This window comes from Ictalurus punctatus, chromosome 18 (assembly GCF_001660625.3).
Source record: "Ictalurus punctatus breed USDA103 chromosome 18, Coco_2.0, whole genome shotgun sequence".
Lineage (NCBI taxonomy): Eukaryota > Metazoa > Chordata > Actinopteri > Siluriformes > Ictaluridae > Ictalurus > Ictalurus punctatus.
In genome coordinates this window covers 2,291,845-2,310,131 of record NC_030433.2, presented here as the reverse complement: position 1 = coordinate 2,310,131, position 18,287 = coordinate 2,291,845, and positions in this window count along the sequence as shown.

The following is an 18,287-nucleotide window of genomic DNA, read 5'->3' as shown; positions in this document are numbered from 1 at the left end:
AAGCAGACATATAGACCGACCGGCCATAACATTAAAACCACCGATAGGTGACGAATGACATGGATTATCTCGTAACGATGGCACCTGTCGTGGGGTGGAATATATTGCGCAGCAAGTGAACAGAGAGTCCTCGAGGTGGCACAGGGAGGACGTACACAATATCCGGCAGGTGGTTTTGACCTTATGATTGATCATTGTATGTACATCAAACCGAAAATAAAGGAAAAAGGTGTATCCACTGTCCAGACTGTAGAGCATAGTAAAATAATTACAAATCAAATGAATACGTTAAAAAAGGCGTATTTCTTTGATTTCTTATTTATCTGATCGGCTTACTCTGAGGATAAGAAGAAGTGGTTTGACAGCTGTTCGGTCTTCCCTCTGCAAACGTAGGCTCGTTCAGTGCTGTATAATTTGTCGTGATGACCAAGCAAAGACGAAAAAAAACTTTACTTGGCGCACACTTTATAAGAAAGAATGACAGACGGAAAGATTGAATTAGAGGTCTGTGTTGTGCGTGTGTGTGTGTGTGTGTGTGTGAACTGGAATTAAACTCGACAAGAAAAAGATGTCAGATACGCCGTGTCCAAATGACGAATCTTCTTCTGCACACCATTCACCGTTTTTGGATGTCGAAATGTTAGTGCATGGAAGAAAAAGAAAAAGAAATGCACTTCCACCTTCAATGCACTGTGCATTTCAAATACAACATACGTTCTAGTCAATGCGTGCTTGATTTGAGACACATCCAGAGCGTACTGGTAACAAGCAGACATTTGTGGTGGTGTTTGTGTCTCATATAGTGAGCGGGGTGTGTTGTTTGGGACATATGATAATGGTAGAAGACCAGAACGAGTGAGCAACGGAGGGCCAGGTGATTACAGAGCGGACAAGAGAGATGAATGAATGGCAAATCAGGCTCTTTTGTGAAACGTCCAGTTTAGTGGTCAATCAGAGCCACGATTTCCGTCGGCACGATGCTCCTTCAGGACCTGTGAGCAGTGAGCGGTTGAGCGGAATCAATCGTAGATATCAAGAGAGAAAGACAGAGCGAGAGAGAGAGATTTATATTTGTTCTCGTTGTTTAATCATGCTCTGGACTATATACCTACAGAGAAAAGACTGAAAAGTGGCCTGTTACTTAATTTGTTATTTTGTTAATGACAAAATGTCCCGATTTTTTATTATTTTTAAAAAAAATTTCCATTTTAACATCCATCCATCCATTTTCTGTAGCATTTATCTTACACAGGGGAGCCTGGAGCCTATCCTAGGGAACCGTGGCACGACGCAGGGGACACCCTGGATGGTGTCTGACTACGATGCATGTCTCTGGACTGGAGGAGGAGACATGGGGTACCCCTGAAGCACGGGGGGGAACTCCACGCACGAACTCCATGCACACAGGGTGGAGGCGGGATTCAAACCCCAAACCCCGGACGTGCGAGGCAAACGTGCCAACCGCTAAGCCGAAATAATATCGTATATTATAATATTATATATAGCTATTATAGTATTGTGGTATATCTGGTATACTGTATGTTAGCCTTTGAGTGTCTCATCCATCCAGCAGCCTAGGTAGTCACTTACATGATGATCCCCCCCCCCCCCCCCCCCTCCATACACACGTTCCCCTCCATAACAGAAAACATCCTACACGTTGAAGTTTATTGCCAGTATGGTCATAGTGATTAAATTAAGCATGTTGTTTTGCGCTATACTGTGTGAAAGATTGCACTGAGCCTTTCAATCAAGGACGAAGAAATGAGAAAATGACTCATTAAATATGAAGCAGGATGAGAAACGCAGCCCGACTCTAATAGGACACTTGATCATCGCGGCTTGAGCGTTTATGTTATTAATTTAGCAAGGGCTCATTTCTCCGCCAACAAAAACACCACTTATATACAAGCGAAACAGAAGAGAGTCTTAATTATATTCATGAAGAGACAATGAGGCACGACTCTGCCGCCGCAACATCGTTCTCTTTTAACTGGATTTATTCTGCTCTCCTGTACACACACATACAACTGTCCGAATATGTGTGTGCTCTCCGGAGGGCTAATTAAGGAGGACAGCTAAGAGGTGGTGGCCAGATGGAGGAGCGATGCTCAGATATATCAACAGGATGTGTTCAAAGCCACTGCATAATCAACACTGACCTCATTAAGCTATAAAGTGCCACATTTTTACTGAAATTTTCATCAAACTGTACATAACTGTACCGCTCCCGATCCTAGGAAATTACAACTATTAATAAGTTAAGGATTCTCTGCCTCTTTAAAGGGTCTTTGTGAATAGCTTTCGAATAGGAAACACTTTGTAAGGTTCTACATAGGTTCCTTCAGAGCCAGAGAGGTATTTCAGTGAACTGGACCAGGCATTCAAAACATTTTGTATCAGAGCCAATAAACCACGCACGGTGGCTTAGTGGTTAGCGTTCGCCTCACACCTCCAGGGTCCGGGGTTCGAGTCCCGCCGGGGCCGTGTGTGTGTGCGGAGTTTGCGTGTTCTCCACGTCCTCCGGGTACTCCGGTTTCATCCCCCAGTCCAAAGACATGCACGGTAGGCTGATTGGCGTGTCCAAAATGTCCGTAGTGTATGAATGGGTGTGTGAGTGTGTCCTGCGATGGACTGGCACCCTGTCCAGAGTGTACCCCGCCTTGTGCCCGATGCTCCCTGGGATAGTCTCCAGGTTTCCCTGTGACCCTGAAAAGGAGTAAGTGGGTAGAAGATGGATGGATATATATATATATATATATATATATATATATATATATATATATATACTTCTGTCCCTCTCAAACTACATGTTGATAATGCTGACCCAAATGAACTACAAATAACTTTTAAAACTCCCCTTATTTAATCGTATTTTGTAATCAGACTGCTCTATAAACTCTGCAGACTAGAAATGGTGTCGCGGGTCCACGTGCAGGTGTTTGTTTACAAAGCAGGCCGACAAATCCAACTCACAATCCAAACAGCGGAGTCATTAAACAGGTAGAGGTCAATAATCATTCGCTGCACAGTAAACCGGAACGAAAGGGATATACAAATAACAAAGGTAAACCAAAGCAGGCCGGGTTCAGTAGAAAGAAAATGATGGAAACGGGGAACTCAAACACAGCTTAGAACTAATTTGGAAAGACTTTGTAAAGTGCAACAGCAAATACGAGTCTGTGTAAACGTGGTACAGATGTACGTGAAGTGGAAGTTCACGTCCGTTGTCGATGTTCGGGGGAGATTGCCCTGTGTTGGGCGGGAAGGGTGACTCCAGGCATGGATTTTGACTCACTAACTCAATTTTTTAAGCTTCCTTATACATCCACCGTCCACTTTATTAGGAACAGCAGTATACTCGCTTGTTCATCACTCGCAATCATCCAATCAGCCAACCATGTCACATTCCACATCGACGTTTGTCGTTTTGTAGATTCCCGAGATGCTTCCCTGCTCACCACGTTGTAAAGAGTGGCTGTTTGGGTTAGGATCGCCTTCCTGTCAACTTCGGTCTCACTGTCCTCTTCTAAGAACTACAACTACAACCCACTTCACACACGAACACTGACTCCAAAAAAACGAACCAATTACAGCCTGCTTTACAAACTAGCACCGACTTCATCCAAGCAAAAAACTCTATAAAGCAACGACAACCAACTGCATCGTCCATATCAATCATTAATACAGCCACAGACGACCGTATAAAACACAGGTTCAATTTAAAAAAAACAACAACAACTATTAGACAAATAAGAGACACTCATGCGATCGATCTACTTTCTAAAATGTGGCCACTAATAATTTCTCTATTCAAATACAAAGCGATAAATCACCAACGCTGAGGGCAGTAAACTGGCGTACAACACAAGTCTCTACGGTTTATAACTCAGCAACACTGTCACCATACATTATATATATAAACTATGGAAACTATGGAATCGCGTTTGTTCTTCGGTACAAACTTTTTGAAAGAAAGAAAGAAAGAAAGAAAGAAAGAAAGAAAGAAAGAAAGAAAGAAAGAAAGAAAGAAAGTCACGACTGTGTGCAAATAAAAGAATGACTCAGGAAGTTTTTCCTGAGAGCTTTTTTTCTCCTGAAAAGAGGCATTTCTTGTTATCTTTCCTGCTTTTCATCCCTTGTCCTTTGAAAGACAGACAAAGTGATTGTCCATTGTTCTTTCGAGACTCAGACATCTTTCCGTTTGATCGCTAAGTTATAGATTTTCTAACAGCACTACATTCAGCTTTGCTCTATTGTATTTCGGTATTTAATTCAAGACAAATAACGCTGATAAGCGGTGATGCAGTGGAGTCGTTTACGTCAGTGCTATGAAACATGGCGGAGCGCACATCTAGAGCTACACAGTCCTTCTCTTGTAATCTGTAATGGGGGGTTGTCAGTGATCCCCTGCTTGGTACATTCTCATTGTGATGACAGGAATAAAGACATTATTATGACCTTAAGAAGGCAAGGCCAGCCTGATAAGGGCATTATAACTAAAGATCATATAAACTACCCGGCTAAAATTGAGCATTATATGTTAAGCGTTAAATGATATGTCAATCATTCATTCATTCATTCATCCATAGTAACCAGTTCCAGAGATCTGGAGTGTATGGCCAGAACACTGGGAATAGGATGGGAATGCACCATTGAATGGACAGACTAGGGCTATGATATTATAGCTGAACAAAATTTAGTTTCAGCCTAAAATCTTTAGTTCTTTGCTAGATGCCACAATTTAGCGTTAGCATTAAAAAAAAACACGTAGAGAATGTGTCTATATAATACGATTTTATTTGCTGTAACGTCAATTTCTTTCTCTCGCTCTCTCTTTCTTATTCGCACCCTTCCTGTGATGTACTTCGGCGTACACAGGTAACCACGTAGGTAAGCTGAATATCGTGATATTATAAAACTGCATCCGGGTGTGGTCACGTGCACTTTTCAGACGCTTACTGTGTGTGAGAGCGCGAGCAAAGCCAGATCATAATAAACATTCATCAGTACGCTTTGCTCAGCAGTTCTGTGCTAGTGATTGAGTGGCTGTTGGTTCAAATCGCACCCTTTTCTTTTAATAAATAAATAAAGAAATAAAGAAAGAAAGAAATAAAGAAAGAATCGATCGGGGTTCACTACACTGACTCGACGTGTGCATTGAGGATATTGAGAAGTCTTGGATGACAAACAGTTTCCTTCAATTCAGTGAAAATGAATTGTCTTTGGACCATCCAAAACCACAGTGATCATGTTCAGTTATTTAGGAGTATCGGCACAATACAGCTAGATCACGAGCGAAGACTGTTACCGTTACCTCGGATTCAATCGACAAATCAATGCAGTCAACGGAGAGCGATTTGAAAAATGAGATAAAATTTAAACTCCATTAGACTACCGTGATTCACCGTATTTCAGTATCAGCGATGCTTCTGTCACCTGTTTACAGCTTTAGTTTACAGCAGCTGTGAGATTACTCACCAGGACCAAGAAAAGAGACCACATCACCCTGATTTTTTCACCGTTGCACTGACTCACCGTCTACTACAGAATCCGGTTTTAACGTTTTACTGTTTGTTAAACTTTGTTAAGCTCTTAATGGTCTCGCTCCATCCTTCATGCTACATCACCACGTATAAGGGACCGAGAGAGAGACAGGGATGGACAGAGTAACAATGAGAGCGAGAGAATACTTCTGTATTGTCTTACATCGTGAAAATCAATTTCCATTACTCTTCTGTCATCCACTTTCGGTGTCACTTTCTCCTGCTTTTTGCTAATGGAGAATTTGAGATTAATAATGTTAAAAGCTCCAAAGTCGATATCGTTTTTCTTGTTTTCACTTATTTAAATCAGTTCTTTATAAATATTCAGCGTGTAACACAGTGCGACTCTGTATCTGTTTAGTGCGCTGGGAAATTTTCTAGCGAGCTTCCTTAAAAGGAGAAGAAGAAAAGACGAATAGTGTGCGCTCTTCGTATTATTTATACCGCACGTGTTCAGTATAATCTAGCTCAGATGCAGATCTGTATTATACCGATCGAATACATTTACCTCGCATGCAAACCGGTATCTGAAGTCTGTGTAAAATCACACCTATTTATAGGCCTGCCCTGGTCAGGTGACGCGGGTTTTGCACGTCGCGTGACTATAAAATGATGCCTGTATACCACGTCATCAGCTTCTATTATCTGAAGCGACGATGCGATTCACAGGCATACCCCGATATAACAATGCTACACAACGTCTCGTTCCCTTCTCAGGGAACAGGGTTACATGCGTAACCCAGGCATGCCGTTTTAAGGGGAATTCAACGTTGCGTTAACTTTACGCCGTGGGAATGAGTATACCCACTCTGTCATACTGAATATATGGTCTGTAGAATAATGGAGACACATTTGGCAGTAGACACAGTACAGTAGTACTGGCCGGCTGGGCCAACATTACAGGCTGGGCAGCAGACATAGGCACTTCAGGAATATATTCTGGCCTATGATATAGGAAGGCATTACTATATATATACTGCCATTGTATGCAGGGTCCTATAAGTGAAGTGAGACATTCTGCTGCATAGGCTTTGTCAGCCAACACAGAGGTGGTCTTACACGGCTTGGATGGCAAAGCCGGCCCCCCTGATATCGCTGCTGTCGATGGAGTAAAAGCCCTGAGGGCTTTTACTCCATTCAGCTGATCTCCCTTCAGCTGAGAAGACAGACTGCTGCGAGTGAAGCTGCTTGAAGTGTTTATGAAGTGTTCACAATGAGTGGGCCGCTGCAGCATGCTCCACTCCCAGACACTTCACACAAAAGATGTGTCCATCCTCCTCTGTAATATTACAAGAGCAGAGAGTATCACACTTTCTGAAATCTCTCTGACTCATTCTGTTTCCACATGAAATTATATATATATATATATATATATATATATATATATATATATATATATATATATACATATATATATAACAGACATACGACTTGGCTGAAAACAAAGAAGCTGATGGCGTAGTTTACTGGCACCGTTTATGGTCATGTGACGCTCGAAATGCTACATCGAGTCCGTAAGTTGGCGTGTTTTTACACAGATTCAGACACCAGTCGCATGCGAAGGCGCTCCCCACAGCGTGAAGCTCATGCATCGTTGAGCTCCCTTTGACAGGGAGCACTGTTCTCCTCCAAATGTACACACATGTGGTCTAGATAGTGTGAAATACTGTAAGCTGTGAGAGCATTAAACTTAAGGTAGTGCACTGCATATTTATTCAGTTATTTATAATGTGTAAGAGTGATTTACATAATTATTCAATTACAAAGTGCCGGTGTGATTTATATAATATGGAACTGGATATATAAGGCGGACTCGGCTATAAAGAGGCAGTGCAATTTACATAATACTGGGAGTCCGGCGTGTCCGCTTTTATCCGGTGTGTCATAAAGATTTATTTATTTATCCATTTATTTATTTATTTTTCCTCTCTTCCTCTTTAGTTCTCATGGTAATAGCTGTATTTGTTTTGTTCCGCAGCGTTTTAGCAGAATTGTCTATCGCTTTGATACGGTCTTCGGCATAAATTATCGAATACTTCCTGTGTCGATACCGAACAAAAGAAGGGACGTATTAATATTCAAGGCAGAATTTTTGCCTGAGAAGACTGAGACGTTAGTTCGAATTGTGCCTAACCGAGGTGAGGTTCGACGGTACCCTCTATCTGTGACACACTATCACCTCACGTCTTCTGTATAAGGGTAACGGTTCACGGCCAACACGCGTGCACATTTAGAATAAGAGGAAAAACTTTCCGTACCAGGTGGCAGCATGGTCTTTATTCGTAGTAAAATAAAATAACAGACAATTATAAAGTAATATTACAAAATAATAATAATAATAAGTATCACAAGACTACAAATTACAGGGCACAACTGTACATACTACAGTATTAAATAGTCTGTTGTATAAGTACCCTAAGGCGCGTTTGTCGTATCAGTATCTGTACGTATAGTGGCATGTAGAACTGGTTAAGATGTAGCGACGCAAACCAGCTTAGATATCATTTTTGTATGATTTGTATGTATGTTCATGTATGTTTGTTGTGGAGAAAACTAGAGAACGAGCATCAGTGTGTTCATCTTAAAATGTTGAGCAGATGAGCAGAAACCGTACGTGATTTCTTCAGAGTATAGTTCTCTTGCGTTCGCTCACGTTCATTTTCCCTTTTCCTGAACCCGATTTGGCCGAACAGCCAATCGGAGAGCTCTGTCTCACCGCTAGCCTTCATCACATATTTCGCGCGCTCAAACGGCGCATCGGGTGCTGGCGAGGGCATGGCAACTCTCTTGGAATTAGGGCCCTAAACAAATAGAAAACATTCCGAGCTGAAGAAAGGGGGACGTGAAATGAAAGTCTTTAGAGAAAGGATCCGACGTTTTAAAAAAAAATCGACGTCACTGCGTTCTAGAAACAACGCGTTCTAATGCCGTGTTCATATTTTAGCAGTATGTGGTTGACAGATAAACCATAAATTCAGCATTTTCAGTGAGACAGTGTCAGAAGGCACTGCTTCTTCCAGTGTTGTATCTGTCATCTATTTCCACAGAACCTTCAGTCAAAAGATTCATTTTCTCAGCCTCGGGCAACGCTGTAGGGGAAGGGAAAAAAAACCTCATGAAACCTTGTGAGGGTTACACGCATTTGCTAACTGATTTCAAACACGAAAGTAAAATGCCAGGAAGGGATTTTACCACTCAGTGTTCATTAACTAAACACGCCCAGCTTTATATAAATCTACTATGAAGGTTTTTTACTAAAATGTGTATAAAGATATTAGCTCGCTCAGCAGATTAAGTTAAAATGCAATCCTTTATAGTGGTTTGTCCATGGTACATTTCGACATGCCTAGCAGAATTTTATGCTCAACTCTGTCTGGGCATTCATTTCAAACTTACTGTTTCCTACAAGGAATGACTGAGTGCTTAGGGACATAATCATTTAAACAAGTTTGTTACAGCAGTATGTAAAAGGCCACTGAAACGAAGAGAACAGAAACAATCATAGGACGCATGTGGAATGACCTTGGAGACCGATTTAAAGAAATACCACCTTTACCAATTAATGGTGAAGGAGATGGATGGAAGACGTCCTTAACATATTATACACAATATATTAGAAAGTCTTCCTGACAGAGGTGAGTGTACTTCGAAGGTCCTATGTTGACACTGAGCAGGTGAGCCAAATGGATCAAGAGAGTCTGGGGGAAAACGTTAATAAAAAAACTGTAACTTTAATATCTATATAAATTGGAATTGGAATGTAACTGAGTGGGGGAAATACTAAACAGGTGCGTGTGATCAGGAAGGCATGTAATCCTGGCACATGATTGGATGAGGCTTACGGGAAGTTCATCACCTTAACTAGTAGTGGCACGACACATTGCTCTTTCCAGTCCGGCACAGAATTTTTGGCACCTCTAAAAATCTGCCGTAGTGCCACGGCGAATTAACAGGTACTGATAGTAGATTATTATAGTGGAATACTTTTTACAATTACCCCCAAATTAAATGAATTAAAAACAAAGCACGAACCCACTTCTGTTTTAGTTGAACCCTTGTTCTTGTTCTAGCGCAGTGATTGTGAATTCTACCTCCTGCATCCATAACTCTACTATAGTGTCTTTTAAAGATAAAGCTCTGTCCTGCCATTTCACTCTCGAGTCAATTACATGACTTACTTTCAGTCGTCCCGCGTGACCACATGCAATGACGTCAGTGTGAATGCAGAATAAAACTCGCATGTCTCCGCTTTCCTTTCTCTCTCCATCCCTCTATGGCTTGCTTTTCTTTTTGTTTTTGCTGTTGCTGCAGTGTCTCAGTGATGTAGGTCTGTGAATAAGTGATGAAAGTGCCAATGCTACAAAGTTTGAGAGATAATCGTTACCGAAAATGGAGTATCTCAGTATAGAAGCCCTGTGATCACCCGGTCTAATGGGCCTTCCATCAAGACTTTCTGTACGTGTGTGTGTGTGTGTGTGTGTGTGTGTGTTTACCTCTCTCAGTCGAGCGGACCAGCACGGAGTCTCTTTGTTTTAATGATGTCTTCAAAAGCACACATTCTACAAGTAAAATAAAAATTCGAATAGGAAATACAGTTTGTTATTTTTCTCTGTCTTGTCGTTTGGGAAATAATTATTCTCACAGCTTTAGAGAAATGAATGTCAGTCCGGAAGCATAATTATCTCATAAAAGAGCAAAAAAAAAAAAAAATTGCCTTTTTAATTGCCTTTTTTTATGCACCTTAGAATCCTAGAAAATCTGAATAGGACAAGTTTTTTTTTTTTTTTTTTTTAGAAGCACAAAGCTGTCAAAACATTCAAACCGGAACAATAAACTAGTAAGTTGACAGGTTAATAATTACAATCACAGTTCACCATTGCCGAGTAGTGTTTTGTTTTTATGTTTTCCATTTCAGTAGGCCTTTTGGAATGTAGTAAATTGATATTTCCACCATGTGCAGAACTCAGAGTAGCGCCTTAGGGTACTAACAGATTAAAGTCTCTGTTAGATACTGTGCGTTATTGAACATTTGAACATTGAATGATTCATTTCCACTGTCAGCAGGAGTAACTAATATTTATATATATATATATATATATATATATATATATATATATATATATATATATATATATATATAAATGCCATTTTATTACAAATAACTCTATTTATGAGTTTAATGTTGTGAATTGTTTATATTTGCGGATTTCTTGAGTTAATACAGATGACTGGTGAAAATGTCATGTGTCTAACCTCATTGGAATTATATTTATAGAAAAAAAAAATTTGATGTGTTCAATACCTATTTCCCCCACTGTATATAATATACACTTGCGAGCAAAATTATTCAACCGCCATCGCAAAGCAGGTTTATTGTCGAAATTTACAGACTTTCAGCTGTTTGCAATGAACAGATCAATTGAAAACAGTTGAAATAGTTCGACACGATATATGACCCATAATGTGGTTTCCCCACGTTCGACTGAAAATGCAAAATTTTGACCGAAAACCTGATTTGCAATGGGGGTTTAATAATTTCGACTGCGACTGTACACACCAAACAGCCGTAACATTAAAAACCACTGACAGGTGAAGTGAAGGAATAACATTGATTATCTCATTACACTGAAAACTTTCGAGGGGTGGGATAGATTAGGCAGCATGTGAGCAGTCAGTTTTCGAAGTCGATTTCAGAGGCGTGCTCGCCAGAGTAGTCAGCGCAATGCAGAGACCAGTGTTATCCCAGGAAGTAAGATCGCCCTTGGACAAAGGCGCCATAGAGCAGGTTTTTACAGCCGTTATTTCCTGGTCCACAGAAAAGACAGGAGTAAGCAGCCAATTTTAAAATCAACACAAAAATGGTTTACTGACCACAAAATCAAGGTCCTGCCCTGATCATCCCAGTCCCCTGACGTGAACCCCGTAGAAAACCTGTGGGGTGAACTGAACAGGAGAGTCCACTAACATGGGCCTGGAAATTTGAAGGATCTGGACAGTCCTACTTTTTAAACAAAAGTTCAAAAGGTTAAAAGACAATTTTTCACTTCCATCTTTGCTCATATTTACCAAGGGTGCCAATATTACTGGAGGGCACTGTATATAAATAATATACATCAAGTATAACAAATCAGGGTCAGTAAACTTCAGTGTAAATCTTTCAATTTTACACCATTTCCTGATGAACATACGTATACAGGTCTAACATTTCATTCGATACATTTAATGAAGTTCCAGTTCCTGGTTAACTCACACTAGCTGTTAACACTCACGCTCGTGTTCATGCATAAGTGTTTTGAATTCAATTCAAGTGTTTTGAATTGCTACTTTCCACTTGGAGTTCTCTTAACCTATCATACACACTGAAATAAACTTGATGAATGATTGCTAGTCCTTCACCTTTAGCCAAAACTGCATAATCACAAACCAGAATTCAAGAGCTGCCCTCAAAATCCTCAACCATGTTGTGGGGTGTTAAGGGTTTGTTAAGTGTATTGTCTTTAAACACACACACACACACACACACACCTGACATTATTATGCATTTTGTTCCCTGCACATCGAATTTGTACGATGTTGTTTTGGGGTTTTTCTTTTCAGGTGGAAAACACACCAGTACGTCTAGCTTGTTTATATCAGTCATGCTCAAGGCCCGAATTAATCTGTAACGTTTTGACGCATAACTCGCTTGTGGTGTACGAAGGACGTTAGATGTTAGAATATCTTGTTTGCAATTAACTATGCTGGGGAAGCTGTATTGACACGGGTGTGCCTGAATAGTTGAAAGTGCAATTATCTCTTAATATACACAATAAATCCTCAGCTAAACCAAGCCGTGTTCACCTTTGTTTTTGAAAGCAAATTTGCCCTCCATGGCAGCGGGTGTAACTGACCGATAAATTGAAAATATGTCTTTTACACGCACTTTTATTTTCTAACTAGTAGTCTTGTTTCTCAGCCTGAGAATAACGCATGCTATTCATGTTACTCAAACGCAGTAGGGTCCCAATAAGTGATTTTATCTGATCGTTTATTAGAATAATTCTTACTCGCGTCAACGACTACAAAGTTGTGTTATTGAAAACTAAGGAATTTTTTTAAAAGATTTATATATATATATATATATATATATATATATATTTGAGAACTCTCTGGATAACAATCTGATAATAATCTAATATCTGTCTGAATATTGTCATGGATATCCCAGAGGCTACTCTGGACTACAGCTCCCAGCAGCCACTGCACTACATCACGGTCACATGACCACCTACACCTGAATCACATTCTAGTTAATGAGCACTAATATATATATATATATATATATATATATATATATATATATATATATATATATATATATTATTAAACCTCTATCTGCACTTGCATCCGTCTCTGCCTCGAAATCCTGACGAATATCCTTTTAACGTCTCTTTTTTCTTCATTTTTTTGTGACTCCATATATTTAATTTGTATATACAGTATATACTCACCATCCATTTTAATAGGAACACCTGTACACGTACTCATTTTGCAGTTATCCTATCAGCCAATCATGTGGCAGCAGCACAATGCGTTAAACCATGCGGATACAGGTCAAGAGCTTTAGTCAATGCTTACATCAAACATCAGAAAGAGGAAAAATCATGATCTCTATGACTTTAACTGTGACATGGTTGTTGGTACCAGATGGGCTGGTTTGAGTATTTCAGAAACTGCTGATCTCTTGGGATTTTCACAAACAACCGTCTCTAGAGCTTTTAGAGTACTTGCTTGTATGATATTGCGTAAATGTGGTGCTTCTTGTGAACGTGCAGTACCCCTTGACCTTGGTGTAGAGAGTTAAAAGATTCTCGTTAAAAGGCTCTCGGTATCGTAGACATTTGCTTTCAGAATTCCAGCTCTAGCAGCAGTTGTTTTACTTCTGTCCTAATCTGCGTCTCGCGTGTCCTTCCTGTGTCTTTTCTATTTAATTTAGCAGTAAATGGTGAATGTCCAGTAGTGCTTTTGATGTTGCTTGTCCATTTCACCCCTGCATTGAGGCATTTTTATTTGTCAGGATTGGGATCTGTAAAAAAAAAAACGGGGGAAAAAAAAAAACGGAAACAAATTCCCTGAAAAGGGAGCAAGACATTGCGTAGCTTTGTCATGCTGGGGCATGCTTGTGAATCGCTTCTTCGCTTCAGATAATAGAGGCTGATGACATGGTTCACAAGTGCCATTTTACTGTCACGTGACGCACGAAATTGTCATGTCACCTGACCGGGGCATGATTTCACACAGACTTCAGATATCGGTCACACACGAGGATACTTCCCACAGCGTGAAGCTCACGCAACGTCGTGTTCCCTTCTCAGGGAACACGGTTACATTTGTAACCCGGATGTTCTCTGCATGCAAGTCCACAATGAATAAACACAGGCATTTAGCTATGTCACTTATACCTGTTGCGTGTCACGTGTTGTCTGTGTGGTCAAATGGTCAGATCTCTATTTAGCCAACGTGTTTTGTTTGAGTCATTAATGCATCTCTGACGTCTGAGAGAAGTAGGGGGAATGCACCGATCAGAACTGTAATGAGACTGATTGAAATATAGGAATTGTCTCTATCATTAGAGGCTCTATTTTCACTGTTGGCATGATAGGATTGTGTTTCTTTGAATGATGCGCCACATTATCATTTGTGCAGACTGTAAGCTCTATAGGCGGGGCTGTGTCTTGGCTAGAATATAAACTACGTTCCTTAATCATGAGCTGTGAAACCTTTTTAAGTACTTTAGCCCAAGCTATAGCAACAGCTGCTTCCTTCTCATGTTCTCCTTCCCATCTTCCATGCAGACCCTCTTTAATGTAAATGAAATAGGCATGTATGCATGCAGCCTTTGCTCATCCATGTGCTTTAGTAGCAGGCATGCTAGTTGTCGATCGTTGTGAACGTAAGGAGGGCGCGGATGAGCGTGAAGCAACTTCTCTCTCTGCCTCATAAGCCTCCATAACTGAAATTCAATATGACGGCTATGCCACTTACCCTACATCATATGACTCCGATTAACCGAATAAATTATTTTTTAACAGGAAACACATTTCCATCAACACGATGGTTTACAATATACACTAGATGGCAGAACTGCACTCAGCACTGACAGTAGTAATAATGGTAATGTTCTCTCTTATTTTATCTCTTGTACTTTTGCTCATTTATTCCACCCCTCTCTCTTCGTCTTGCTTCAGTCTTCCCCCACTCTCATTAATATTCATGAAGATTAATTTTCTATCGGCATATTTCCCTCTATCGAACCACAACAACACATTATCCGATGGTAATAAAAAAGAAGAGCAGACAACAATTTATCACACTCTCTCGGCATTCCTATTAAAGGAAGCTGTAACTTCAGCATCCTTGGCGATGTCATCGATACCAACTAAACGACATATACATGCTGTACTGTATATCTCAAACCATATAGAGTGTATATAAATACTTCATATTTCCAGGTGTGACACATCATTTGAAATGTGCACCAAGCATTTCTAAAAACATCACGCGGTACTTTTTAAAGAGATGTTGTAACACTTCAAAGACGGGCAAGGAGGAGGCGGGAACGACGATCATTATCACTTTTACATTATTAACGTTATTATTTTACTGACTTGACGACACAAAACGGCAAATTAATTGCACAATAAAACAGTTCTAGTGTCAAATCCAGGGTTGATTTTAAAATAAAATAAAAAGAAAGAAGCTGTGTACAGCTGAACCAGGAACAAATAAGAGGGACTGGATTGGCATCAGATTTTGAAACTGCATTCACCTGTGGAAGTCCACACAAAAGTGGCCCACCATGGGCACAAGCACAATAGGACAATCACTGCATGGCTTCTCTATTACTCGAATCTCTAGCATTTTCCCCAATTTCTCATGAACTGTGGTGTTCTGTGAGGTCAGTGTTCATGATTCTCTATTCAGCTTGCCACCTGGCAATGTCTATTCTCTGGGCCAGTCAGAGATGGTCTCTAAGTGGGATTTGATGCTTTTGAGCTCATCTCTCTCTGCCACTGTCATTGCGACAGAGACTGACACTCCATTTTTTTTTTTTTAAGGATTTTGAGGTGGTAAATCTGCTGTATTTTTCAGTACATCAAAGCCGTGTTGCCACAACTGATCCTTCATCTCTCAAAGGCAAAATGATATACAGCCAATGTTGTATTTCCTGAGACTGTAGCAAACTATAAGTTGTTCTCATAGGTCCAGAATCTATTGGAATGTGTTGGATCGTCCTGCCAGATTCCTTCAAATTTGATCCACACCCCTCTCTGTGCTTCCATGCATGCATTCTGTCAAGGTAACGCTCATAGGCCTAGGTACTGTGTTATATTTTGTATCTGACTGCTGCCGAGCAATTCATACCATTCCTAATGTTTGCATAGTGTACATGATGTAAACAATGTGCCCTGATCAGGTAGGATCTTTTTGGGATCCCAACCCAAGCACAGGTGAGACCAGTGACTGGACAGGGGTGGAGACAGGAGGGGCACAAGAGAAGGAGTCAGGAGGTGGAGCGATTACGTCCTCATCGGAGTCTGGAGGTAGAGCAATGTTGCCAGAATCAGAGCAGTAATGTCCTCAGCAGAGTCAGAAGGTGTAGTGACAACAGTCTATGCACAGACCTTGTGCTAGACTGGACTGATCCATGAAGTGGACATGTGGGTTCACGGAGTCGGCGAGTGGGTCCACGGTGTTCATGAACGGCGGTGTCCGCACTGAGCTCCCACTGCGGAAGCCTGAACCAGCCAAACTGTCTGCGGGGGCCATGTGACAGATTACACCCCGCCCAAATTTTCTTGGTGGAAACCAGCCCCTTGTCCTGGGAGATCTCTCAAGAGGAGAGAAGGAAATGCCTTCATTTATCAGGTCAGTTAAAAGAGTAAGTGAAAATTCTAATCCATCATAGGGACCTGGTGCAGTCAAAGGGACTAGCAGGGGAAATTAAGGCATAGAGCGAGAGGAGGGTGATTCAGCTTACTTGGTTTTGATTCTGATCACAGAATCTCCTTGTGGGGCTCACAGACAGGGGACAGCTATAAGAGAAGTGAGTGGTGGAAGCTTGTGGTTTAAACAGAAGAGCCACATCTCATCTTTAATCAAGGAATGGAGGCTTTTAGTCATCTTGTCCGTCTATGGTGTGCCTCGAAAAATATGGACAGCGGGAAACTGGAACATTTTTGAAGACCTACTCTTTGTAGACATGGACCTCACCCACGTTTACTGTATATCCTCACACCGTCTGTGACTGCACATGTGTATGATCAACATATGATGAATGTTACCAAAGTTGATCCAAATAGCGAGACGCCTGTAGTCAAATTCAAGCAATAAATATTGACCAGAAAAAGGGAAAGGAAACTAAATACAAATACCAGCAACCCCTTGAAATCCTTAAAATACTATAGCTGATTAGGACATGATCGGCATTCTCCGAAAGACATCGGCACTTTATTAAATTATTACTGACAGTGCCAAAAAAAAAAAAAAAAAAACCCCCTCAGGATTGTCTTCCAAACTATTGATCATTTCTTAAACCCACCACTAGTCACTTTTGACAAATGACATAGAAGATTTTGAAGAAAAATATATTCAACGTACGGCCCTTGTCTGGCGGTGTCAGTGTACTTAATTCAATAATCCTTATCCATTTTACTGTATACACTGAATACCTTCAAAAAAATGAATGAAAATGAGTTGTTTAGTGGTCTCTCGGTTAAAATTGGCTACATGCCCACTTGATCCAATCCCAGCATCATTTTTTAAAGTGTGTTTTTAAAAGCCTTTGCAGCTGTGGACATATTAAATTGCTCATTAGGAACTGGCAGTTTTTCAGACTCACTCAAGATTGCTGCTGTTAGACCAATAATTTCAGACCAATATCTACAGTGGCGCTTGAAAGTTTGCGAATTTTCTTTGGAATTTTCTAAAATATGTGCATAAATAGTACCTAAAACGTCATCGAATGCCCACACAAATCCTACAAGCAGACAAAGAGAACCCAGTTTAATAAATGAGATAAATATTATACTCGGTCATTTATTTATTGAGCGAAATGATCCGATATTACATATCTATTAGTTAGGACATTAACATGACCACGTGTGGATTTCCTGTCCTGACCAGGACATTTGTGGCTTGTGGGTTTGTAACCAGTCCTAACACATTGTGGTAATGAGGTAATGAAGAGAGACGTAACCTCACTAGGATCTAGTGTCATATTATGTATGGGGACTGTTTTTGTACAATTTTTAGCAACTAACATGCAAGCATCTATTAGAAAACCATTCCGAAATGCAATTCCATGTTCTATTAAATCAATGACTCATCCGTTGTATTTTTTAACTATTTATGTCTGATGTAAAACATGATTCATGTAAGATATTGCTCATTTAACTGCATAAATGCAATGTTCATATGGCTAAGTAGTAGAGAGATGTCTAGATTGATTTCCATCAGAATCGGATATAATAGTTTAGGTGACTAAATCCTTATAAACTCCACAACGATTGAAATTCTCCCAGAACTGACACCCTTTTTATTTAAATACAGTATATTAAACACATTGACGTGATTTCACCGTGACTTTGGAGTGCTCTGGTCTATCCTTGCATTTCCACAAGTTTAGGACTTGCTATTAAGGCTAAATGCTTTGTGAATTCATTTCGTGTACCTATTCAAGATAACTTCAAATAAAAACAT